The following is a 26,588-nucleotide window of genomic DNA, read 5'->3' on the forward strand; positions in this document are numbered from 1 at the left end:
AAATGTGAAAAAGATTAACCGGGTAACTTTTTTTTGGTGAACCATTTTCTGCAAGCACATAAAAAATTAGGTAATTGAACTTTGGCTCTCCTTATGATGTCATAAGGAGATATTATTATAATAATACCGCCCCTTAATCTGCACTATCCAACTACAGCACTGCCATTTAGTGCAGAGAGAAAGACAGAAAGAAGAGAGAAAATAATTCACAGCAAAGTTGAGTTTCAATTGCAACAAACCACCATCATTGTGATCAGTGTTTGAAATTCATCAGCTCATTTGCATTTTAAAGGACACACCCAAAAACAGCAAATTTTTGCTCACACCTACAAAGTGTCAATTTTAACATGTTATAATAAATTATCTATATGGTATTTTCAGCTAAAACTTCACATGTGTACTCTGGGGACAACAAAGATTCATTTTACATCATATAAAAGTCTTGTGACATGGCCCCTTTAATTGGCAACATTTTAAATGAGTTCTGATTTTTTTATGGTTTTGCCATATCTGAAGTATTGGTTTTACCATATTGATATCACGGTTATTGCCAATACATGTATATTGCAACCCCCACATACATATCAGAGGTGCCTGACAGTGCAAAACTCACCACCACGATTCAAAAGTGCCAACCAGTGACTCTCTATTAAATTGTTCTTCCTATCTATATGGCTTGAGTTTGGCCAATTATTATTTTGTTGTCCACTTGGTTAAAATTGTCCTACCGCTCAGAAAAGTGAGAGAACATCAACAATATAGAAAGGCGTATTTTATTGTTGCCTGAGCAGCTATCTATGACCTGAGCCAGACGAACTTGTTTTGCTGTCAGAAAAGAACTGTGCCAACTTATACCATACTGAAAAAATTCCCCTTTAGAGAAACCAAGGGTTAAGTGCATTTCTGAACAACACACTGGTGATTGCTCACAGGTTTCTAACCTTCTGGTTACCAGCCTTGAGATTTAATCACAAGACCAAAGCACCTTCAACTATGACGCATCTCACCACTTGAGTTGATCTCTCTGAGGTCCGAAAGTGAAAAGATGGCAGAGACTATAGTCCTGCAACACAGTGGAATGAAATAAACATAACAGCAAGCTCTGTGATTTCATAGACTAATAACTAATATCAACATTATGTATTTTAACATTAACATCTGGACATTAGATTGAGAAGTTACCCACTTATTCACCATGCTAGCATTAATAAACAATGTTGGTAAGCAATGACCTTGACCAGTCATTGTAACAGAAAAAGAGCCCTACTTTTCAAACAACACTGTATGATTGCAGAGACTCAATGAAAATCATATAAATGATCTGGACTGTGTTGTAGGCTGTAACTGAAGTGTTTAATGACGCAATCTTGCAGCTTATTAAAAACCATGAACAGCTACTGGCCTTGAAACAAATCCTTTTCAAATCCTCAAACATATTATACACACTGCGCGCATGCAGAACAAAGTATACAGATCATAAAGAATTCAAATCTGTAATTACCTAAATATGCCGAGGGCCACACAGACACTGTACTGTACACTTATGGGGTACATGTTAGGTGAAGCTCATTAAAATACTTTGCATTGTTCCTTTTTTTTATTGTCCCAAAAATTCTCCTAACTTCTCTTTGGACATTTAACTTTTTTACTACACTGGAATTTTCATTATTCTTAGTGGTGACACAAATTATTCGTCACAAAATAATTTTTCAAATTAGCAAAAGGGAAGTACAACAAATACTATTATCATATTAAAATACTTTACAAGTTTTACAAGCACTACAGTAAATCCATGGTAAATTGAAAGAGACATGTTTAATTGGTATGGAAACAAGTCGCAATGAAAAAGTCTTAATTGTAAAACTACACCCAATATTTTTTTAATTTATAAAAATATATGAATAGTATATTAAAAAAAAACAATGTTGCCCGAAAATGTTTCTTTTTTGTGGTAATTTTTTTTACATAGTCTTTACTATTAATAAAACAGTGTGTTTACTGCAGGAACTATAATGTAGTTTAACCCCCTGGGGTCCAAAAACGCGCCGCCGCATTTTGACGTGTTTTCTCCTTATCATGGCAGAATCAACTTAAAAAACTCCATCATTAATAATCATACACTTACGTATTTGACATCATTTGAAACTGTAAAGGGTCTTCTTTAATATGTGTACATTCACAATAACAACAGATCTTTGTGTTTTTGTCAAATAAAGAAAATAAAAAGGGTGTACATCCAGACATTTCTGTCTCCGCCAGCTGTCTCTCAAAACACGTTACAAAAATCAATTGAAACTCCGCGCATACTCATCACACAAACATGATACACATATCCAAAGAAAGCCTGAAATGTCTATTTTTAAACAAGCTAATTATAATCATAAACAAATATTGCCTGTTTATATAATCTGCATTGAAGTAAGGGAGTACAGTTTTTCCAGGCTGACTTCATTATCTTTAATGCGGTCACGCCCACAGGCAGTACCCGCTGTTGACATGGTAATGCGGAGCAGCTCAAACATTAACAAACCGAAGTAAAGTTTGATCAGATTTAAAGACTTTACCGCATGTTTGGATGATAAACTTTATACACACACGTGAGGAAGATCTTCATTTATGTCTGGACATTGAGGACGAAAAACGTTTATCTTAAACGTTAACGTTACCTAAGAAGAAGAACAATGGAGGACGCACTGGAGGAGGATATATACTTGAAGTAAGTAACAGTTAATTTATCCTCATTTATATTTGCTATCATGTAATATGCTTATGGCTTGTGCAGTTCAGCCTACATAAGCGACCTCAGCAGACTGCACGCTTCGAATTGAAAAACTTTCGCATTGTTTACAAACGAGGAAGCGTGATCTCACGTAAAGGCGGATTTAACTGTTACATGCTGTACAGTGTTAAACACAGTTATTTACTTATATCCTTCATGGCAACTTTCAGTAGGGCTGCACTGCTGGATCTTTTAAGTGTGTGCTGTAATATGATTCCATGTTTACATGCTTATTTACAAATGAGTACGCGTGACCTCCCGTAATGGCGGATATCTGTTCACTTTCGTATCCTTCATGGCAACTTTGAGTAATGCTGCACTGCGGGATCTGCTGTTATATGATTCCATATACTGTTTACATGCAACGCAAATCCATACAGTGCACTTTACATGCGACACTGTTTTTTATGAGCGCCGCGTTGTTTACACTGAGACGTGAGCTCGCGCACATGGACCCCATATGCGATGTGTTTTTTAAGTTCATACGTGCTTACAGAAACGCGTTTAAAACAAAAGCTAGACGATAAGGGGATGGGCATCTGAAAACAGCTTTTTATAAAACTAATCACTGCAGATGTTTATCTGAGATGTTCTGAATTTAGTTTATGTACATGATAGTTTATTTGAATGTAGTGCTATCAGTATTTACCCATCAGTTATGTATGTAAGGGTATTTCTGTGGACAATTTATGCTTACAGCTGTTTATAACTCTCTTACAGGTCTGCATCCCTCTCATCAGTACAAAACTATGAAGTGGAAAAACATATTCACACTTTTTGGACATAAAGTTATATGGTAACATGAGCCACATGTTTACAGCTCTGTTGTTTATCAGTTTCTTAGTTTATACAAGTTAAGTTTTTGAATAGGGTGTGTTTCCAAATAAACAGCAAATGTCCTACTGACCTTCATTTCTATTTTGATTATATTGTTAACTTCTTAATAAACCTCAAACAAACATGTATACATTTATTTGTCCTCACATTCTTTACTGTAGTTTCTTCTCACATTTCTGCCTCATTATGCAGCTTATTATGCGATTTTTTTTTTTTTTGCTAGCTGTCAATCAATCCTTCTCGCATACGGCCCCTCTAAACAAAAAGTGTCTTACAATTTCTAAATCAATATGTTGTTTTATGTGAATGAGTAGGCATGATGATTTTCACATCATGTTAAAGAAAAAACTCTAGACTACTAGATCCTGTTTAAAAAAGTCTTGTTAAAACATGTTTAGTATGGGTTTTGTGGACTTATATCAGTGACTTAAAAATTTAGTTTTTTTAAAAACCACGCATAAAAATGTTTCTCTCAAAAATACAAACATGTACATACATGTAGCTCATATAATATTTTAGCCCAGTTTGTGGTGGACGCAGTGTTATGAGACACTTGCCATTAATATGTTTAAAGCAACTGAAAAAAGACCAAATGTAAGAGCATGGTCAGAACCTCTGACATGTCAGAACCCTTTCAAAAAGTACATCTTTAACTCTTTCCCAGCCATTGACGAGATATCTCGTCAATTAAGAGAAAACGCTTCCCCGCCAATGACGAGATTTACTGTGTTTCCGCAATACCGCTATTATCCACCAGGTGGCGCCCTTCCGCAACTTTTTAAACCCGGAAGTATTGCCCTATGGCAAGCGGCTGCATGTCCGTGTCTGTTTTAAAGATCGCTCTGAATGGGATCTCTATGAAAAGTCCGTCACAAAAATGGAATTATCTCTGCTTTTTGCTCAAAATGTGGTGTTTTTGCAGAAACCTACCCATATTCAAAAGCTGATTGCAAAAGAACCACTGAAGGTAGGATGAAATGTTTTTTTGTTTTTTTTGAAAGCAGAGGGTCTGTTCCTTGGTATATTGTATGTTTATATATTTTAAGAAGAACATTTTCTGGAAGGCATTAAACTTTGGTGAAAATCATGAAAAACGCTGGCGCTGGCTGCCAACTTTTTAAAAAAACGCTGGCGGTGAAAGAGTTAAAAGAGCAGGTAAATCACACATACATACAACATGGTAAATTCGATAACCGACAATCAGTAAAGACAGTGGTGAGTATAAATAAAGTCCGGGAAATAGTGAACAGGTGAAGACGGTAATCAATTATGGTAGATACCAAGTGTATTTGTCGCTGTAAGACCGTTTAAAAGGGAACTGCCCCAGTGAAAGCTGGGGTACATAATTTGAAAACAAGTGTGAATAATAATAATAACCTTGATTTTTTTGCTTGTTAACTATGGTTAATTTTTGTAAAGATTGTGAACGCGTATTCACAACAGAGCCGGAAGAGAAGACAATGCTGAATAAAGTCATATTTTTGGACCAAAATTCTACTTGACCCACTGATGTCACATGGACTACTTTGATGATGTTTTTATTATCTTTCTGGACATGGACAGTATACCGTACATTCATTTTCAATGGAGGGTCAGAAAGCTCTTGGACTAATTATAAAACATCTTAAACTGTGTTCCGATGAAGATCCAAGGTCTTACGGGTTTGGAAGGACATGAGGGTGAGTCATTAGTGATATAATTTTTGGATGAACTAAATGCAGTTTTTCCACTGTATTGAATGGCTTTGCAATGTATCGCATTACACTGTTAGTTAAGGAGCGCCATCTGATACCGTCTCATTTACAAAGGCACTACTACTCCCCCTTGTGTTTTTTAGAGAGATGTGCAATAATTGCGGTGAGATGATAATTTAATAATTTTGACAGCCCTTGTAATGGCATGTGCGCCATGTTTCTTTAATTAACGCAAATAAAGTGAATAAGATGGGGAATTTGTCAAAAAAAACAATCTTTTAATAAATGTTCCGACCAGAAAGACTTTACAGTATATTCAATATTTCAGTTGCTGTTTAAACTGTTTGCCCGAAAATAACGGGAAACATACTATAAGCCTACGTTATTAAAATACCAATAGAGTTTTGTGTTTCGCTTTTTATTTAATTTTTTACATGGCACAATATAATATATTCAGTTATATTATTGAGTTATAAAAACATGAATTTATAATGTTTATTAGTGGAAATGAAGGTTGGATTAAACATAAAACGCACGTGATCGTTGATCAGTGAAGACCAATCACAAAGAGCCGTGTCGTCATCAGAACTCCATGCAGATGCTTCAAGCCAACCGCTGATCGGTCTGCACAGCGCTGTATAAAGCTGAAAAACTATTGGTTCTTGCAGGCTGCATGAAGTCAAACACGTCTCTGCGTTCACAATTATTGGTAGACTTTTTGAATACATGAATCATAAATGACTGCATTTAACACATTTCTACAACTGCATATAGTTTGCTAATGTAAACAGGTGCTTCTTTTATAAAATTTTATCAACAGTAAAGCAAAGCTGCTTATTCTCCACAAACGTCATTGAGCAAAAAAGTCCAGAATACGTTAGCAGTTAGCGGATGTTTCAGAAGCCCAAAATCGATATAGAAGGGAAAAATGAATAACATGAGATTTCCTAAGGTTATTCAATCCACATCACAGAACAAGCGGTATTAGGTAAAGCTCGGAGGACATTTATATGGCTATAGACTACTTACAAGGTAACGCAAAAAAAGTAGAGGACTACTGAGGCGATGAAACTTTATAGTACAATCAATTGAAGCAATAAGCGCTCCCTTGACTCTCTCCTCCATGGTCTGATTCTCTTTCTCTCACCAGCTCTCTCTCTCTCTTGAGGATTGGTGGATGATGTATGGGACAGCACTCATTGCAATGCCGAGCGTGGGACCCTCGAAGCAACCAAATCCAATAATGAAGCACTCCACTACTATTTCCTGTACAGCACAATAGCTGTCCATCTCAGTACAGGTTTATATGTTTTGGATTCAAGGGCAGAATGTTATAACCTTTCTGGCTTTCCAAGGTGATTGGCAGTAAATACATATGGCCTTAATTGGTACTTCGACTTGGCGCAGTAAAACCCTCCCTCTCCCATTATGAGAGTGAGAAGGGGAGCGGACTTTTCAGGCGAGTCGAAGTACTCCCAAAAGTGCTATTACGCCATAAAATATAGTTCCTCTTTTAAATCCGCTTAGAAAAGCGCTACGTTTTATTTTGTACCACCAAACTTGCTCGTATAACTACTCGTCTTAAATAGGAAAAACGTTGATGTGTTTGGTCACTTCTAACTTTATCTCTAAATGGCAGCATTGAATGAATAGGGCTAAGCTAAATGTATCGTAGCGTCGCAGCGCGCTCCAGCGCTTACGTGCACACACACAGATGATAGAGGGATGATTCAACAGTTCTTAGTTAAGGTAATAACATATTTTAATATTGAAAATGAGTAGACTATTCCTTTAAACAACTTAACACAGTGATTGCTATCAGGATGTGAGGAGACTTTTAACCAGCATAACAAAAAATGTTTCAGGATCAAATCTGTTACCCTACCTTTAAAGTTACTCAGTTTAGAGTTCATTCTGTAGTTATGTCAGTTTTTTAAGAATCTAAATGTGAACATAATAATGACAATCCCATCTGTCAAGAAAGGTATTAAGAGGCATGATATCAGTAACAGTGGTTGACTGATACTGTATGTACTGTAAGGGATTAATGTATCTGCAGAAACAACCGCCTGCCTGCCTGTACATTATAACATGGCTATTTACATCATAAGGTAATGAACATTGAATACTGATTTGAAATATTTTATTAGCTAATTTTTAACCAATGCAGACCTTCCACGAGGAAAACTTGTTTATTAACATTACTTCACCTCCCTATTCTATTTCCACAGGCGTTCCTCAAGGATCCTGCCTTGGTTCGGTGTTATTCTCTTTATATATGCTTCCTCTGGGATCAATCTGTCAAAAATACAATGTGACGTACTATTGTTAATACGGATGCTCCGATCAGGATTTTTGCAGTCGATAACAAGTAGGGGAGTTTGAGTAATTATATTTGTACACAAACAACACACACATCTCTGCTACAAATGAACATTTGAAGTTTATTTCTAGTACTTATCATTCTTGGACAATTACACCAAACGTGACAACTTTCCCCATAGGTGGGTTAATTGTAACAGGCAGGGGGTTAGTTGTAACACTTGCTAAAAATTAAGTTTGCAGGCAAATATTTCAATACTATTTTGTCTATATACTTAAATTTGTGTCATTGCCACATATTGGTTACTCAACTGTTTTGTTTTATATATCAATACTATTTTGTCTATATACGCAAATTTGTGTCATTGTCACATATTGGCTACTGTATTGTCCTATTTTCTTACCATTGTCACTTCAGGTTAGGGTTAGACTTACATAAAATTACATCCTTACCCAAACCCAACTCTAACCCTAACGCCAGGCGACAATGTTTTAAAAATCATAAAATAACAAAATAAATCAGAAAAAATAATATAAACCAATACTTAAAGTGACATCCTAACGCAAACAGCAAATCTAACCCTAAACCGAAGCGACGATGGTTTGAAAATAGGAAAAAGCTGTTAAGTAACCAATACGTGACAATGAGACATAAACAGAAATTTGTGAGTATTTACCATTCTTGGACAATTACACCAAACGTGACAACTTTCCCCATAGGTGGGGTTAATTGTAACAGGCAGGGGGTTAGTTGTAACACTTGCTAAAAATTATGTTTGCAGGCAAATATTTCCATACTATTTTGTCTATATACTTGAAGTGGATATTGTTTATAAATCTGTCTATAATAAACAGGTATCCACACTGTATTTAACAAACGTTCAATTATAAATGGATACAAATGTCTAAATATGTGAGAAAAAATAGCAAAATTATGACAAACATTTTTTTAATATGTTACCCAGTCTGTAATAACCATACTACAGTTTTAAAAAATCAAATTCTGATATATCAAAGTCTGATTTTAGCCATTCATTTCATTATGATTTCAATATTTGACTTGACCTTGTTCAATTAATATTAAAAATATGAACAAAAATAAATTTGACACATGATTTTTGATAAGACAGGCACATTGATTTTGTTGGCAACCAGCAATCATTCGTGTGTAGCCTATTTAAAACAACGGCAAGAATTACGCTAACGTTAACATGCTGAAGGGTTAGTTGTAACACAGGGTAACAATTAAAGGAACAGTATGTAAGAAATAGGGGTGGGCAAAAAAATCGATTCTTAGATGAATCGCGATTCGGACGTGGGCCGATTCTGAATCGATTCACAAATGTCAAGAATCGATTCTTAAATGTTAGTTTACAAAATAACGTCACGTTATCAGAACCAAAAGGCGGAACTCAACTGGGGGAGCGGTGATGCACACGGACAACTTAAGAGAGCGCGCCCTGCAAGAGCGCATAGCCGAGCTTACAAGAGCAGAAGAGAAAGAACACTTTAAATGCTTGTAGGACTATACTGCATATATCTTTACATTGAATTTAGGGCTGTCACCATTACTATATTCTTTTTGAGGAGTTTTAAAAAAAATCCTTGAGTACATGTCGAGTACTCCTTAAAATAGCGGAGATGCGGTTTAGTGAAACTAACAGTATTAGAAGCATACAAATCAGCGCTACGCTGCCTCTCTCTCCCTCTCGTTTGCTCGCTCACACACACCGTGCATGTGAATCAGGAACTGCGTGAGGCAAGAATGCGCATCCATGTGAATTTTGGAAGTTAAAGACGACTGAGCTGCAGTGGCCTGGCAAAACACATTTGAGAAGAAAGGCGCAGCAACTCAAAAAGACCTGCATGTTTCACAATTACTCCAAAAGACCATAATGACAATTTTGCGTGGAGCAGCAGTTGTGCGATCTACCGGCATTGCCTTTGCGATCGACGTATTGTACACCCCTGCCCTAAACCATCCGCAGACTGTTTAGATATAACATGAATATACTTCTGTAAAAATATGCACATAGTTAGTTATTCAGTCGCTGGGTGCGCTGCATTATATAAATACAGTAATACTGCCAATCACTGTGTATAATGATGATGATTAGACGCTTAACGTTCGTGGAAGTTAATGCCGGTTAACATATAGAATTAATATGTCACATTAAATTAATATTTTTACTGGTTTTAATGTCTTACAACAGAAACAGGACATGTATGTATATAAGAATGACATTATTTATCCCTAGTTGCATTAAAGTACAGTATATGACAGTTCAGAGACTAGCAAAAGCGCAAACATTAACCTGGCTTTGAAAGCAAATGCGACGTAATGACGTCACAGATATGCAAATTAGTACGTCAAGAATCGATTCTGAATCGAATCGGGACCCTAAGAATCGATTCTGAATCGATTCATGAGGGTCCAAGCGATTCCCACCCCTAGTAAGAAATTTAAATCAATTAATCATAAAATGGCCCTGGTATGTCACTAGACATTAAGAAATCATTTTAATTTTAAATACTTATATAACTCTCAACAGTGATCCGGCCAGGATCTTGTCATTTAAAAAGTGGAGTTGCACCCCTCAACTGATGTTTATGTTGTCATGTTGTGTATTGGCCACCAATTGTGTGATTGCAGTACCAGTTTTAGCCACAAGTTTTGTGATTGCAATACCAGTTTTGGCCACAATCCTACATACTGTTCCTTTAACCCCGGCAGGTCAAAATATTTTCAAGCCCACTAAATAAGTTGCTAAGAGCTGCAGACATATTTCAAAACGCTCAACCAACGGTCTGTGTTACAACTAACCCTGCGTTCGTTTTTGACGATCGAGTCATTTAATGCGATAATATCGATCTACAGCCGATCGATTTGGGCATCTCTAATTGTTACGCAGATGATATTCAGTTATATTTGCCTTTAAGATGTAATGATGACCCCAATTTTGGTAATTTATTTAAGTGTTTAGATGAAATAAGAGCCTGGCTGGCTGCGAGGTTTTTACAGCTTAATGACTCTAAATCTGAAGTGGTTATTTTTGGTCCCACTTAAGTTAGCCAAACAGTTTCTCTAGCCACTAATGTGAACCCTCAAGCCAGGAATTTGGGTGTAATTTTTTACACAGAGTTGAAATTTGACAAACAAGGCAATGCTGTAGGTAAAAGTAGTCTTTACCAAATACGGAGCATTGCCACGTTAAAGAAAATTTTGTCTTTCCAGGACATGGAAATTGTGATCCACGCCTGGACTATTATAGACTGGACTATTGTAACTCGATATATGTGGGTTTATTAAAGTCCCTGCTCTCTAGACTGCAGATGGTACAAAATACAGCAGCTAGACTACTGACAGAAGCTAGGAAATGGTCCAACATCTCTCTGGTTTTGGCTTCCTTGCATTGGCTAGCAATTGACTTTAGATTACATTTTAAAGTTTTGATTATGGTTTTTAAAGGTTTGCAGGGCCTTGCATGTCCCCAAAACACGCTTGAGAACCAAGGGGGATCGTGTCTTTTCTGTGACAGCCCCTCGTTTTTATCTGTTTTTGCTTTCTGTCTTTTTGAAAATAATTGTTTGTGATGTCTAATGTTCAGCTTTTATTGAATTTGTCAAGCTACTGGGCTTCGTATCTGTCACCTTAGTATACTGTTTGAATGAAACTGAATGCAAATTGTAACATCACATAAAATGACATCCTTACCCAAACCCAACCCTAATGCCAGGTGACAATGGTTTATATGAGAAAATATAAAACAATAAATCAGAAACAATAGTATAAACCAATACTTAAAGTGACATCCTAATGCAAACACCAAATCTAATCCTAAACCAAAGCAACAATGGTTTGAAAATACGAAAAAAGCTGTTGAGTAACCAATACGTGACAATGACACATAAACAGAAATTTGTGATACGATCACAAAAAAATGCGGAAATTCGTGACAGTATCATGAAAAAGATTTTAAAAAATGATGTGACTATAGGTACATAATTTCATGAAACTGGGTAGGTCTGACAGACACTGGCTTTTCATCTGAGGAATTAAACAATACATTTAGGGATGGAATAGATTTATAGGCTAAAATAAAAAAATGTGTCAGTCACGACAAAATATCGTCTGTCACAAACTTTTGACAAAATGGTAGCTATTACTACAGACAAGTCAAACAAACACGTATTGCTCCCGACTGCTCATAAAATCTGTCCTCTGTGAAATCACCCTATATCTGAAATAACCAGACTCCGGAAAACTCAAGCATGCCTGCAGAACATGAGTCTTGTCCCTGTGTTCACACCCTGTCAGCACTGCAGATAAAATCCTGTGACCTGGAAGAGATTTTTCCAAGAGAAAAGAGATTTGTCCTTGCAATGCATTGTAAGTAGTTGAAGGCAAAAAGATCAGACAATTAATGCACATTTAAGATCCACATATCATATGCACAGTTTAAAGGGTTGTGAGATCAATGCATTGTCTGCACTTCATGTCACATTCAATCTGAGTTGGCAGATGGATTGCTTCTGCCAGCATCTAAAGATATCATTAGCACTCTAGTGACAGGAACAGGCAGACATGACGTGAATACAGTACGAACATCAGACAAAACATCAGGCAAACATGCCTTGAGAACTAAATATGGCTGATGTGACTTAGGCCACTTTTGACTTTGTAACTTTGGATATGGTGAGATAAGAAAATTTTTTAAGTAATATTTTTCAAAATACTCTAAAACTGAAACAGCTTTCCACACGTTTGTAAATTCCTTATCTCCTGTTTGTTACAAGTAAAGTATTTTTACACAATAAATGTTACCAAATGCACCAAAATCGGATTTGGACTGACAGTGTAAACAAGGTATAGGAGAAGTCACATAATACCAGAAGTTTCAAAACTTCTTGTAAACCTTAATTTTTTTGTCCTTCAGTTCTTTTCATTGTACTATGCCTTAGTTAGAAGGGATTACACACCTCAAATTTTCAGAGGGTCTGTTCTTTCATTTAATATATTGTATGTTTATTTATTTAAAGAAGACGATTTTCTAGGAGGCATTTAACTTTTGTGAAAATCATGCAAAATGCTGGCGGAGAAAGAGTTAATTTGCGCCATTGGTGCTTTTTTGGAATTGCACACTCACGCTTATTTGCCCTGTTTAGTAAATCTGCCCTTAGTATATATATATACACTCACCTAAAGAATTATTAGGAACATCTGTTCAATTTCTCATCAATGCAATTATCTAATCAACCAATCACATGGCAGTTGCTTCAGTGCATTTAGGGATGTGGTCCTGGTCAAGACAATCTCCTGAACTCCAAACTGAATGTCAGAATGGGAAAGAAAGGAGATTTAAGCAATTTTGAGCGTGGCATGGTTGTTGGTGCCAGACGGGCCGATCTGAGTATTTCACAATCTGCTCAGTTACTGGGATTTTTACGCACAACCATTTCTAGGGTTTACAAAGAATAGTGTAAAAAGGGAAAAACATCCAGTACGCGGCAGTCCTGTAGGCAAAAATGCCTTGTTGATGCTAGAGGTCAGAGGAGAATGGGCCGACTGATTCAAGCTGATAGAAGAGCAACTTTGACTGAAATAACCACTCGTTACAACCGAGGTATGCAGCAAAGCATTTGTGAAGCCACAACACACCTTGTTGCCTGGTTTGATGAGTCTCGATTTTTGTTGAGACATTCAGATGGTAGAGTCAGAATTTGGCGTAAACAGAATGAGAACATGGATCCATCATGCCTTATTACCACTGTGCAGGCTGGTGGTGGTGGTGTAATGGTGTGGGGGATGTTTTCTTGGCACACTTTAGGCCCGTTAGTGCCAATTGGGCATTGTTTAAATGCCACGGCCTACCTAAGCATTGTTTCTGACCATGTCCATCTCTTTATGACCACCATGTACCCATCTTCTGATGGCTACTTCCAGCAGGATAATGCACCATGTTACAAAGCTCGAATAATTTCAAATTGGTTTCTTGAACATGACAATGAGTTCACTGTACTAAAATCGCCCACACAGTCAACAGATCTCAACCCAATAGAGCATCTTTGGGATGTGGTGGAATGGGAGCTTTGTGCCCTGGATGTGCATCCCACAAATCTCCATCAACTGCAAGATGCTATCCTATCAATATGGGCCAACATTTCTAAAGAATGCTTTCAGCACCTTGTTGAATCAATGACACATAGAATTAAGGCAGTTCTGAAGGTGAAAGGGGGTCCAACACAGTATTAGTATGGTGTTCCTAATAATCCTTTAGGTGAATGTATTATATATACTGACATATTGACAGTTTAATTGTAACTTTACTTATAGGTTCGGCTGTAATAGAAAAACACAGTGGCCTATAGGCACAATATAACAAAATTTTCCACCAACAAGCAACTTTTCAGTCTAAGTTAAATTATGACACCCCACTGTCATAGCCAGGCAGTAAATTTGATGGTTTACGCAGATATATACCAAGCACAATTTCTGAAGAATGAGATTTCACAGAGGACAGAGCTACAAAGCATGATGGTCACAGTTGTGACAAAATGTATATAGAAAAAGTATCTTTCATCCATTGTCTCTTTTTGTATCTGTTCAGGACATGGTGCAATGTGACAGGCATTTTTGATCAGGCAAAACAAACATGCCTTGGGGTCCAAGAGAGTAGGAGTTTGACATTGTCTGAATTTGACACAACACTGAATTCGAAAAAAAAGTGTTGTACAACTACAGTAGCACTCAACAACATTTCTGTCCCCAATCAACATCTAAGCCGTTTTTGATTTATTACTGGTGTTAAATGATTAAAGACTCTCCCATAACCTGACATTAAAAGGTGGAAAGAGAAATCAACATTAAAATTAATTTATTTAAACCCCAGTCAGCAGTGCAATAACATGCTAACTGCTTTCCACACTCATGAGTGTATTGTGAAAGTGAGTCATTCCATCTCCTGCCTGACAACTCATCTTTTCTTCCTGTTATACTTAAAACACAGAAGGAGGGGAACACAGACAGGATCTCAGGATGTTATAAAGAACACAGTGACACGTAAAGGAAACAACAGAGGATGGGAGACAGATGTGTCTGACATGTTTTCTTGTAAATTAGCTTTTTTTAAGAGTACATATCATGAAATTCTGACTTTTCCCATGTGCTTTAATTGGGTGCCCAGTGCTTCTATCAACCTAGAAAATGTGAAAAGAACAACCCAGTAACTTAGTTTTGGTAAACCATTTTCTGCAAGCATGTAAAAATAGGTCATTGAAATCTGGCTCCCCTTGTGATGTCAGAAGGGGATAATACCGCCCCTTAATCTGCACTATCCAACCATAGCACTGCCATTTCAAGAGAAAACAATTAACAGAAAACATTTGCATAAAAACGTGTTCCTGATGAGGTTTTATGTTACTCTGTAATACTGCAAAAAAAACTGAAGCAAAAAATTATTTAATAATTTTAAACTCTGTGTTTTGATAATCGTTCTGAATCTGATCTCTAACAAAATTCCTTTACAAAAATGCAATTATTTCAGCTTTTTCTAAAAAATGTGTGTTTTTTAAGAAAATACCCATATTTAAAGGATTAGTCCATTTTCTTAAAAGAAAAATCCAGATAATTTACTCACCACCATGTCATCCAAAATGTTGATGTCTTTCTTTCTTCAGTCGAGAAGAAATTATGTTTTTTGAGGAAAACATTGCAGGATTTTTCTACTTTTAATGGACTTTAATAGAGCCCAACATTTAATACTTAACTCAACACTTAACATTTTTTTTTTCAACAGAGTTGACAAAATCTTAATGGATTCTGCCATCATACTGGAATTTTTGAATGGCCTGAGGGTGGGATTAAGTGGATTTGAAGTGAAAGTTATTTGATTATATATAATACGTGCCAAGAGCATTTGGTTAATATAATTATATTATTTTTGACAGAGGTGGCGTTTACCGGCTTTTGCATCTGAGCTTCTAATATGTCTTCTGAAGCCAAACAATACATTTATGAGACAAGATGATTACTATTTTTAAGTGTATTTATCAATAAATACATAGTGTATTGTTGTAAGCATACAGCTCAAGAGACTTCAAATATGGCAACATGTCGATAACTTTGAATCATATTGCTTCTTGCATGTCTCGTGGGTATTGCGACCAATTTGGCGACTCTTTTTTTTTATTTTCTTTAACAGAATTCGCCTTTCAAAACTTACAGTGTATGACCGGTTTGGACAACAGCCCTCTACTTCCTGCTTTAATGACATCAGTAGAACGTTTTTTTGACTAAACTCCGCCCACAGGAATACGTCAGTCGCTAGCTAAGCTAACGGCAAGCTAAGCTGCTATCGAATCACAACACACTAAACAAACTACACAATCATAACTCATTACATATTTCTGAAGGAGGGACTTCATAGAACAAGGAAGACATCAGCCCTTTTTGAGGATAGTGAAAACAGCGCTATAGAGATAAGTAAATTGTGTGAAAAATACCGCGGTTTTTCACGGTTGTGAAACATGAACACATGCTATATTGCACACTGTAAACACAATCAAAGCTTCAGAAAGAACGGGACATTTAAACATTTACATTGGAAATGCCTAAAACACAAGCAGATAATAAACTTTTGTGACAATGTAGCACTGGTCCGAACAGGCAGGTGACAGTTCTGTTAACTGTCCCAAACATCATTCACGCTTGCCCCGGGCCATTGGGCTATTGTTATTGTCGAGCCCTGCCTCTGAACTAAAAAATGCTTAATAAGAATCGATTCAGAGATTTTTTTTTTATGGATTTTGTTTTGTTAGATCAAAGGGTCATATAATGAGATTTTTTAAAAATGTAAAAGTGTTCCCAGAGTGTGTATGTGAAGTTTTATCTCAAAATACTCCACAGATCATTTATTATAGCACGTTAAAATTGCCACTTAGTAGGGCAAAGCAAAACTGTACCTCTTTGGGTGTGTCCTTTAAAAAGCAAATGAGCAGATGAAATGCAAACACTGATCACCATGATGGTGGTTTGTTAAAATTGAAACTCAATTGTGCTGTCAATTATTTTCTCTTTCTCTCTGCACTAAATGGCAGTGCTGTGGTTGGATAGTGCAGATTAAGGGGCGGTTTTATTGTAATTGACCTTGCTACCCACCTCACAAAACAACAAATCTGAACCTAATTTTTCACATGCGTGCACAGAATGGTTTACCAAAACTAAGTTACTGGGTTGATCTTTTTCATGTTTTCTAGGTTGAAAGAGGCACTGGGAAATTTAGTGCACTGATACTTGGATACTTTAATGAAAGAAAGAATGGCAAGAAATAGGAAAGAAGCACAATGTTTCATGGTATGGATGACAGGCCGGGAAACAGAAAGAGGGTAGAGGGAGGTTTAAAGTACACTGTCAGAAATAAAGGTACAAAACTGTACCTTTTCTGTCACTGGGGCTGTACCCTAAGTTTACGTTTGATACCTTTACAGGAATACAAAACAGAATGCAATTTTGGGTAGATTACCGTACCTTAAGGACCCTACATTGTTAGAAAAAAGTCAAAATATGTACCCTAACTGGGGCAGCACCCTTTAAAAAGGCAATTGTATGGGCCATTAGGTACAGATATGTACCGGTAAAAATTTAGTATCAATATGTACCTTTGAGATACTAATATGAATTTTTGAGGTACTAATAAGCTCTCTTTGGTCCCAGAATGTACTTCTGAGGTACTAAAATGAAATCCTTAAGTGCAAAGCTGTACTTTTTGAAAGGGTACAGTGACAGAAAAGGTACAGTTTTGTACCTTTATTTCTGAGAGTGTAAGAGGTATACAATGATGAAGAAAAAGGTTAATGGATATAGACTATGAATGTCAGCGTGTGTGTCTCTCTCTTTATATCATCTTCACTTTGCTTTAGTACTCAAAAATACAATTCATATCACTCAACAGTCAGCCCTGTAGAACAGCAGTAATGTACAAGACTGTGACACATAAAAGATGTATGGCACATGCAGGGATGCCCAATCCACAATATCAATTTCATAACTCGCCACTCTGCTGTCCAAGTACAGACAATAAAAGTTGTCACTGGGGTGGCACTTTTTGAAAAGTACACTTTTGTACCTAAAAGTTACATACAGTATTGGTACCTCAAACTATCATATCTGAACCTAAATGGAACTTTTTAATAGGTACAATTTTGTACGGTGTTTTTTTTTTTGGACAGTGTTATTGTTAACCCAATGTTGTTTGTAGACAGTAGGCTATATACTGTAAATATTGTTAGCAGCGTTAAAAAAAAAACTGATGTCATCCCGCCCACAAATTGGTGCACGTCGAGGGGGTGAACTTGTGTGTGTGTTTAACCGCTATGCTAGTTAGTTTGCAGCATGGTTTCTCCTGCAAAGCCACTGACCAGCTACCGTACTTTTCGAAAGTTAAAAGAAATATTTAACTGCTGTATTTTACAATTCTACATGAACTAACTAAGTAATAGTGTTTTGCCAAACTAAAAAAGTGTTTTGCCAAACTAACCAAGATCGGGCCTTACAGACCCGGCTTTTTCGACAAGCCTAACGTACCCCCGAGTCTCTTATCACTTTCCCAAGACACGGCAGACCCCCGCTAGCTTCTAGCAAATAGCATGCTGCTGTCTGGCGGGTCTAAATTTCTGTAATTTGTGAAAATAATGCGTTTGAAAATGTTTTATAATGGGAATATGTTAGCGTTGTCCAGTGTATTGTTGAGACTGCTATCACATCACAATTTACTCTCGAATCATTATGTGTAATGAGTTTATTCTCCTGGAATGTACTTATTAGTGATACTTTTTTGCTTGATTTGTCTGTCGGCAATACATAAACCATTACAATATATAAATATACATAATGTATAAAAAAATATCACAGTATGGTCTGTACTGCTCGCTATACCATTGCGCATGCGCACATGACGTTAGTAGTGGGGCGTGGCCAAAGGAGCAGCAGCTCATAAATATGTAATGACCACTCAAAACGGCAAAATCTAAAATGCACTGAAACAGAGACTACTAGAGATGGGTAAGAATCTTTTCCTAAAGCTATTTCGAGCAAACTACTTTTGAAACATGTTTTATGGAACTCATACACCTATTTAACTTGTAGAAAAAGCAGTCATAATATGGGCACTTTAAACCTAGAAATAAAGCAAAACACTAGCATTGAGGCAATTAAATCCAAACGACTCCAGGATGATAAACAAAGGTCTTCTGAGGGTAATCCGCGCGGTGTTGTTGTAGAAATATCCATATTTAAAACTTTATTAACGTAAATAACTACCTTCTGGTAGCGCCGCCATCTTAGTCGCGTCCACATTCAGGATGAGAGCTTACGCAGCCATGGAGGCTTCTCTGCTGCTGCTCTGTGCCCCCGCCCTCCGAATTTGTCATACGGCACTATGAAAAGTGCGTACACTACGCTGATACTCTCTCCTAAATACAGAGGAGTCTAAGATGGCGGCACTACCGGAAGGTAGTTATTTACGTTAATAAAGTTTTAAATATGGATATTTCTACAACAACACCGCGCGGATTACCCTCAGAAGACCTTTGTTTATCATCCTGGAGCCGTTTGGATTTAATTTGTGAAGGATGGACGCACTTTTTTTGGACTTGAAGGTCGTGGAACCCTTAACTTTACATTTAATCAACTGAAAGATCTAAAACATTTTCTAAAATATCCGAAAATGTGTTTGTCTGAAAAACGAAGGACATATGCAACTCGGACAGCTTGGGAGTGAGTAAATCATGGGTTTAATAAAATTTTTGGCCGAACTATCCCTTTAAAGTTGTATTTTTTGGACAATTTTTGCCTTTATTAAACAGTGAGGTTAGGAGAGGACATGAAAGTACAGGGAGGAGAGAGGGGTATGGCATTGGCAAATGAACATGAGCCGGGAATCGAACTTGGGTCACCGAAAGTGCGAAAGCACTACATGCTAGAGCATGGCGGCCACTACACCATCAGCTCCGACAACATTGAGGTTGTTACTTCATGTTATACAAGTTACTGTTCAAGGTTGTGTTACTTCCAAATTTACATTTCTACCGTCCTCCTGAGAATGCTTGTGTTATCAACACATTATTGGCGAGTTAGAATTTCCATTACTACAAGAACGTCAGTTACCGCGAATGGAGAATCTTGATCTCAGCGTCTGGGGATGAAGTTAATGCTTTTCAACAGATACAGAAATGATCAGCAGCAGTCACGACAGCAGGATCAGAAGAAGAAACATGAATGAAAAGGAGTGAATAGTGGAGGGAAGTGAAGGAGACGGGAGACTTCCGTTTCATTTAAGAGCTTTAATATGTAAAAAACAGGACTGAATGTCTTCTCAGAGGTGATAAGGGTAAATGGAAAGGGGCATGTCATATATTGAGCTAAACAGCTACGTAGATACATCCGTGGCCAATGAGGTTAGAAGGTACGTCTCGTTTTTTCTAAATGGTGGAATAAAGAGTATGTTATGTAATAGCTCTGTGCTGAAACATGAGGATATGAGTACGCAATATGCAGAAAAGCCCCTTGGAGAATACCTGTGCATATAACCGAAGAAAAAAATCAGGTTTATGTCATTGCGCTGGATGAATAAATAGTTTTTGAGCTGCTTTAAATTGTTTCCGTCGTGGATAACATATGCATGTTTTTAACCATTCAGTATATTCTTGCTTAGACTGCAATTGTCTAAGAAAGCCTAAATTTAATGACACCTCAGGGAGCATTTGACCTCACATGTAGACATATCTTTCCAGGCATTGTGCGTATGTGGGTGTGTATGGATGTGTCCCAGTATTATATAATTAAAGTAAATCTCCCTTTATGTTTTAATAATAGACTAACTAAGCCCATCCTTAAAAGCAATGCTTAATTGAACACAATCACAAACAATGGCAAAAGGTGACAACAATGGATCTATTTGCTTTGATAAATTAATTGTTTACTAACATAAACAGCTTTATTATTGAGAGATATTCTAAAGCTGCCAAGAGAGAGATTATTTACTGACCCTTAATGTGTTTGATATGCAATATACTTTGCAATATTCAAGGATCTCAAATACCGAAAATGAAATATGAAAGTAAATACTATTTTTAAATAGAATAGTTGTAAAGTTTTATATTTGAAAATGTCTAATCAAACCAAAAGCTTTCAATGCTTCTCCCAAAGACTTTACAATTATTTCCTTTATCAAAGTGCATTTTTAAAAATTCAAAACTACTTCAACAATAAAAATTTGACATATTTCTTTTCCATCCAAAAGACGGCTTTGCCTTCACTTTCCAAGGCTACATGATTTTCATTTCAGATCAAGCTTCTGTAAACTGAGTCCGATAAACAAATGATCATGTAATGTTTTTATTGAAGCACTGATTGGTGGACGCTCTCATCAATATGATCATTTACATGACAAAAAACTTACAGGCTCTTCTCCCTGCAGACAGCTACTGTATAACCCACAACAACATCCAGTAGACACAAGCAACCCAAACAAATCCAAACAAACAACAACACAGATCCATATAATCAATCACACAGATCCATACACACTCTTGTAATTATTAACAAGATGGGTAAAGCATGCAGCACGGTTAAACTAGGTGTCAAGCATCAATACTTGGGAATGTTATGAACAAGATTGCAAGTTTTCTTCTATTAAAGATATACCCAACGTTGAGTCAAAAAGGGATGAGCCCAGCAGCTGGGTTGAAATGAACCCAGAACATTTTAATATTTGACCCAACAATGGGTTAAACAACCTAGCATTTTGGGTTGAAACTTCCCAGCATGGGTTAATTTACAACCAAGCGGGATGGGCTCACCCCTTTTTGACCCAATTAATGCTGAGTTGAAATGTAAATATGCTTTGGTTATTTATTGCTTTCTTTGTTTCGAACAATAAACAATTGTGAAAATCGCTATATAAATAAAAATGAATTAAATTTCTATTCTCATGAATGTCAAAATAAACAGGTGAAATATACAGCACGTGTGGTTTTAAATGTGGTTTAAAATGCCTTTCAAATATATTAGTGGTAACACTTAACAAAAAGGTTGTATTGGTAAACATAAGCATTTCAGCATTTATTAATTTTGTTAATGTTAGTTGAAAGTGGAGTTTATGGTGCATTAATTAATGTTAGTTACACTACAACGCTTGATTTTATAAATGTATTAATAAATGCAGAGATTACCAACAAAGATTAATAAATGCTATTTATAGTATAGTATTATTAAAGGCGCTCTAAGCGAATAATGTGCGACGTCACTTCCTGTTGATGTTTGAACTGTTTTCAAACAGACAGAGCGTAGCTAACTACTCCCCCTCCCCCTCCCTTCCGTGCTTTCATGAACGCGCCCAACCCCCACCCCCAAATCCTTCTTGTCGTTTATTGGCTGGAATACTTTGTTTGGTTTTGTGCTGCTAGGTTTGGCCATTTGTTGATATTGCCGTTTGTGAAGTCTGGGCTGTCTACAGAGATCGCGTTTTTTTACAGTTTGATCAGCGGACAGGCAGCAAGCAGATAGTGAGGAGATGTTTCCGGTATGTAACAAAAAATGTTTTATGGTCTAAAACGCTTCAATTCGCTTAGAGCACCTTTAATTGATAGTTCTAATTGTTAACAAATACAACATAATTGTAAAGTGTTACCATATTAGTTAATAAAGGCATTACATAATGTATATGCGGAATGTACATGTACATGCAGTTTCCATGTGTACAGACAGTGTAAACTTTGATAACCTAGTCATGCAATATTAACCACAATGAAATTTTAAAATTGACTTTATTGAAGATCTGTATGAAGTATAGCAATGTGCAGTGATGCAATTTAAGCCTTGAATCGAACAGAATCTCCAGCATAAGATATTGTAAATAAAGACATATGTGCCAACCTTATTCTCATTTCATTCTCGATTCAAGAGCATGTGGCCTTTTCAATAGAATAACAGACATTCATCAGAAATTCAGCAAGGAAAAATATTTATGAGAGCATAATATTGACAAAACCTGGAGATACAGATTACGCATAATAACAGGAACATTGTGGCGATTTAAAATCTGTAAGTAATAGTTATGAAATTCATTAAAGGGGGTGGATTTATTAGTCAATAAACAAGAACTAAAGCACACCTGAAAAGCTGATACATGTAGGGACGTAATCGAAAACAACTATCGGGTATAAAATATTTAAATGAAATCCCGCACAGTGGCGGGCGGTGACTTCTTTTTCGAGGACGCACAATGCGAAGCTCGTCACAATGTGTATTTAGCCCGCCATGAATGTGGCACATCATGTCAAATATGTGTTCGGTGCGTCATGTAAACTTCACACAACATGTCAAAATTCATGTCTGCTGCAGACGTTTCGAAAGAGTTTATGATAAAAGAGACGCTCATGTTTGCCAGATACTCTCATAAACTCATACGTAATCAGAGTTATGTGTTAAGTTAGTGTCTTGCGAGTATTTTCTGTGAGCATCTCTTTTGTCATAAAACCTATCGATGCGTGTGCAGCAAGCACGTATTTTGACAAGACGCATGATGCACGTCGTTCACATGACGCAACGAACACATATTTTGAAATGATGAGCTACACACACGACACCCCAAACACATATTTTAAATTCGCACCCCTCAGAAGACAAGCAACATTTAATGTTAACTAATGATAGCAACATTTAGGTCCACATAAACACTCTTAAAACAAGTCAAGACCTTTTAAATACAATTCAATTTCAATGAATAGAAAACAAACCCATAGCCAACCACAATCTGTTACGTCACACAATGCATGAACTCAAGTATACAATGAGAGACACTTTTACATTAAAAATTACAAACAACATTACCTTAAACAATGCCAGATGTTATAAAGTTTGAAGAGTCACAATCCAGAACAGGGAGATTTATTAGAAAAGCTGTGTTTAATGGCTCCAACCATGATGGTTTAAAAGGAATACATTTAGGATGCAACTTCTTCAAGAGTTGGATTCCTCATGCTAAACAGGCAAAGTGTCAAAAAAGCAGTTGAATGTATGACAGAGTATTTCTGTGCCAAATGCCGAATGAGAGATCCATACATAACAGCCTTGCTTTATTTCTTTTACGGACAATTTCAGTGATGGAAGTATGAATGAGCGATTCATAAGTACCAATCTTGCTTAGGCCTGTCACGATTATGACATTAGGCTGAAAGTTAATTGTCTAATAAATTGGGACGATTATGACGATTAATTGCCTGTTTTATTGCTTTTACATTAATTCTTACATTTTGTTTGTTGTGAAAACATTTTCACACATTGTTGTGATAATTTCAATTAAGTAAATATTAATACACATAGCAAATATTTAAAAGTAATTATTTAATGAATATATCTTTAAAAAACTGAAAATTCTTCATAAGAAATAAACACATTAAAGTTTAATAATAATAATGCAATAAAAATAAACTTACTTTACCAGAACAGGTCATATTTGTACTGGACCACATAGTGGCTCCAAAAAAATTAATTCCTTACAGATCCTTAAGAATAGCATCCTTCATTTCCCTACATTTGGAATTGCTATTTTGGAAATGTATGTTTACATTGGCAGTTCATACTTCTTATCAAAGTTTTGCTTCATTTCTTTAAATGCCACTGTATTGAATGGCTCTGCAATGTATAGCATCACACTGTCAGTTAAAGGGTGCCATCTCATCCTTTCTCATTTATACAGGCGCTGCAGCTTCCCCTTGTGTTTTTTAAAGAGATGTTCAATCATTGCGGTGATCTGAAATCATCGTGATGAGGTCAAACGATCGCAATGAGACGATTATTTAATCATTGTGACAGATTTAGTTATTTTATGGACAATATCAATGCTTGAAGTACAGAGGAAGTCCTTATATGGGCACTTCAATAGTGCATGCACACACCAACCAAGAGCTGACACGAAATCAACGTCACCATCAGAGAAGTGTGTTTTGTTTGTGAGGGAAATTTAAGCTTGTTCAGCTTCCCAATAAAACCGTTATTCTGGAAACAATATATAGTTTGGATATAGTTTGTTTAACCAGTGTAGCAGCGGAGTTGTGCAAGCATGTTTTTTTCAAAGCCGGATTTAATTTATATGGAGGGGTGAGTCGCAGGCGGTAAGTAAAACTGCATCAAATGTCTGTGTTTTGTTGGCAATCGTCGCAAAAGGGCATATAATGTAAACGACATAAACATGTAGGGAATCATAAGTTGTCCAGAGATAGTGGGATAATGTTTTGTGTGTTGCGTGCTTTGCTCTAGGTTTTTTTGGGGAAAGTAGCTAATCTGTCAGCTGATCTGTCTTTTATAAACCTGATAAAGCTAAAGACTCTTTGGAGATTTAAAGGATGCAATACTACTCGATGGGTACTCAAGATTAGCAGAAACACTGTGTGTTATGTGACCTTTAAATATAAATGGGCAGCACTGTTGTCTCACAACAAGAAGGTCCCTGGTTCGAGCCCATGAGCTTTTGGAGTGGAGTTTGCATGTTCTCCCTATGTCAGCGTGGGTTCACTCCGGGTACTCCGGTTTCCTCCCACAAGCCAAAAACATGCAGGTTAGGTTAATTGGAATTGTCCCTCCCCCAATGTGTGTATGGATTAACTCATGTATGGATTAACCAGTTCTCGCCATGATGCTGGAATGGCGTTAAAAATAAACAAACAAGCAAACATGAATGGCGGTTGCCTGGGCATAACAGTGACACACGAGTGTGTCAAACCGAAGAAAAAGCACACATCTTACTTAAAGCATCTAAAGCAGTCGATAGACAATTCCTCATTTCCATCTCATTTCCCACTACAACCCCCACTAATAGCACATATGTTACCACTCTTAAAACCACACTGACGTAACAGCCGGAAGACAGGCATACTGAGCAAAGCGTTCAGATAGCGTACAATGAGTCATACGAGTTTGTCACCGATGGCAACCCAACTCAGGGTCATGGACCACCGATGAAGGATGAGCTGTTCCTCAAACCACAAAAAAAGGGATGGGAAATGATAAGAGCACATGATTGAGTCAACCCTGCAGAAAAACTAAGCTGTGGTTTTATACACGGTTTGCCCAAGAAACTCCAGCAGTCACTCGACGTCGGATGTACGGCATGATAAAAAGAGGCATGCTGGTCTGGATATGAATTATGCATAAGAAGGCAAAAGCCGAGATGGTTGTCTTGGAACAGATTGGTGTCTCCATCATCTGAAAGAGATTTTATAGTCACCGGCAGCAGTTTGTGTGACTGAGCATTTTTAACACAGTGTGATAGCTGATGGTGAGATGAAAAACCTTCAAAACCGAACTGCAATATCTGTGCTTCTTATTTTAATGGTAGGAATTTATGCAGCCCTAAGGCTATGAACAATAGCAGATGTGCATAGGAATATCTAAAAATGTGTGTACACTGTAAAAAATATTTATAGATCAAATAAATAATACTGAACAAAATAACTAAAGATTTACTTGATTTTTTAGGTTTACTTACTATTTCCAATTTTTTACAGTGTACAACTTGAATGAACACAAGTATTGCAATAGTTAGCACTAATGCTATTGTTCTACTAACATTTTTGAAGTCAAACCAATCAATGTGTGTTGTGTCTATCACAAAATTATCTACCTATAGTCACGTAAATTTGTCACAGTCACAGTTTTCCGCCTTTTTGCGTGAACATTTCACGTATTCCTGTTTATGTGTCACTGTCACGTATTTGCTACTCAACTGTTTTTTCCTATTTTCAAACCATTGATGATTCAGTTTAGGGTTAGATGTAGTGTTTGCATTAGGATGTCACTATAAGTATTACTTTATACCTTTCTCCTAATTTTTTTATTTTTATTTTTAAACCGTTGTCGTCTGGCATTAGGGTTAGAGTTGGGTTTGGGTAAGGGTGTC

General features: G+C 36.7%; 1 protein-coding gene across 2 annotated transcripts in view; it reads right to left on the reverse strand.

The window, feature by feature from the left end:
• rgs7a (regulator of G protein signaling 7a) overlaps window positions 1-26,588 on the reverse strand; it is an 89,098-nt gene that overhangs the window by 56,189 nt on the left and 6,321 nt on the right. The gene's annotated exons all lie outside the window — the stretch shown is intronic.

This window comes from Paramisgurnus dabryanus, chromosome 17, assembly GCF_030506205.2.
Source record: "Paramisgurnus dabryanus chromosome 17, PD_genome_1.1, whole genome shotgun sequence".
NCBI lineage: Eukaryota > Metazoa > Chordata > Actinopteri > Cypriniformes > Cobitidae > Paramisgurnus > Paramisgurnus dabryanus.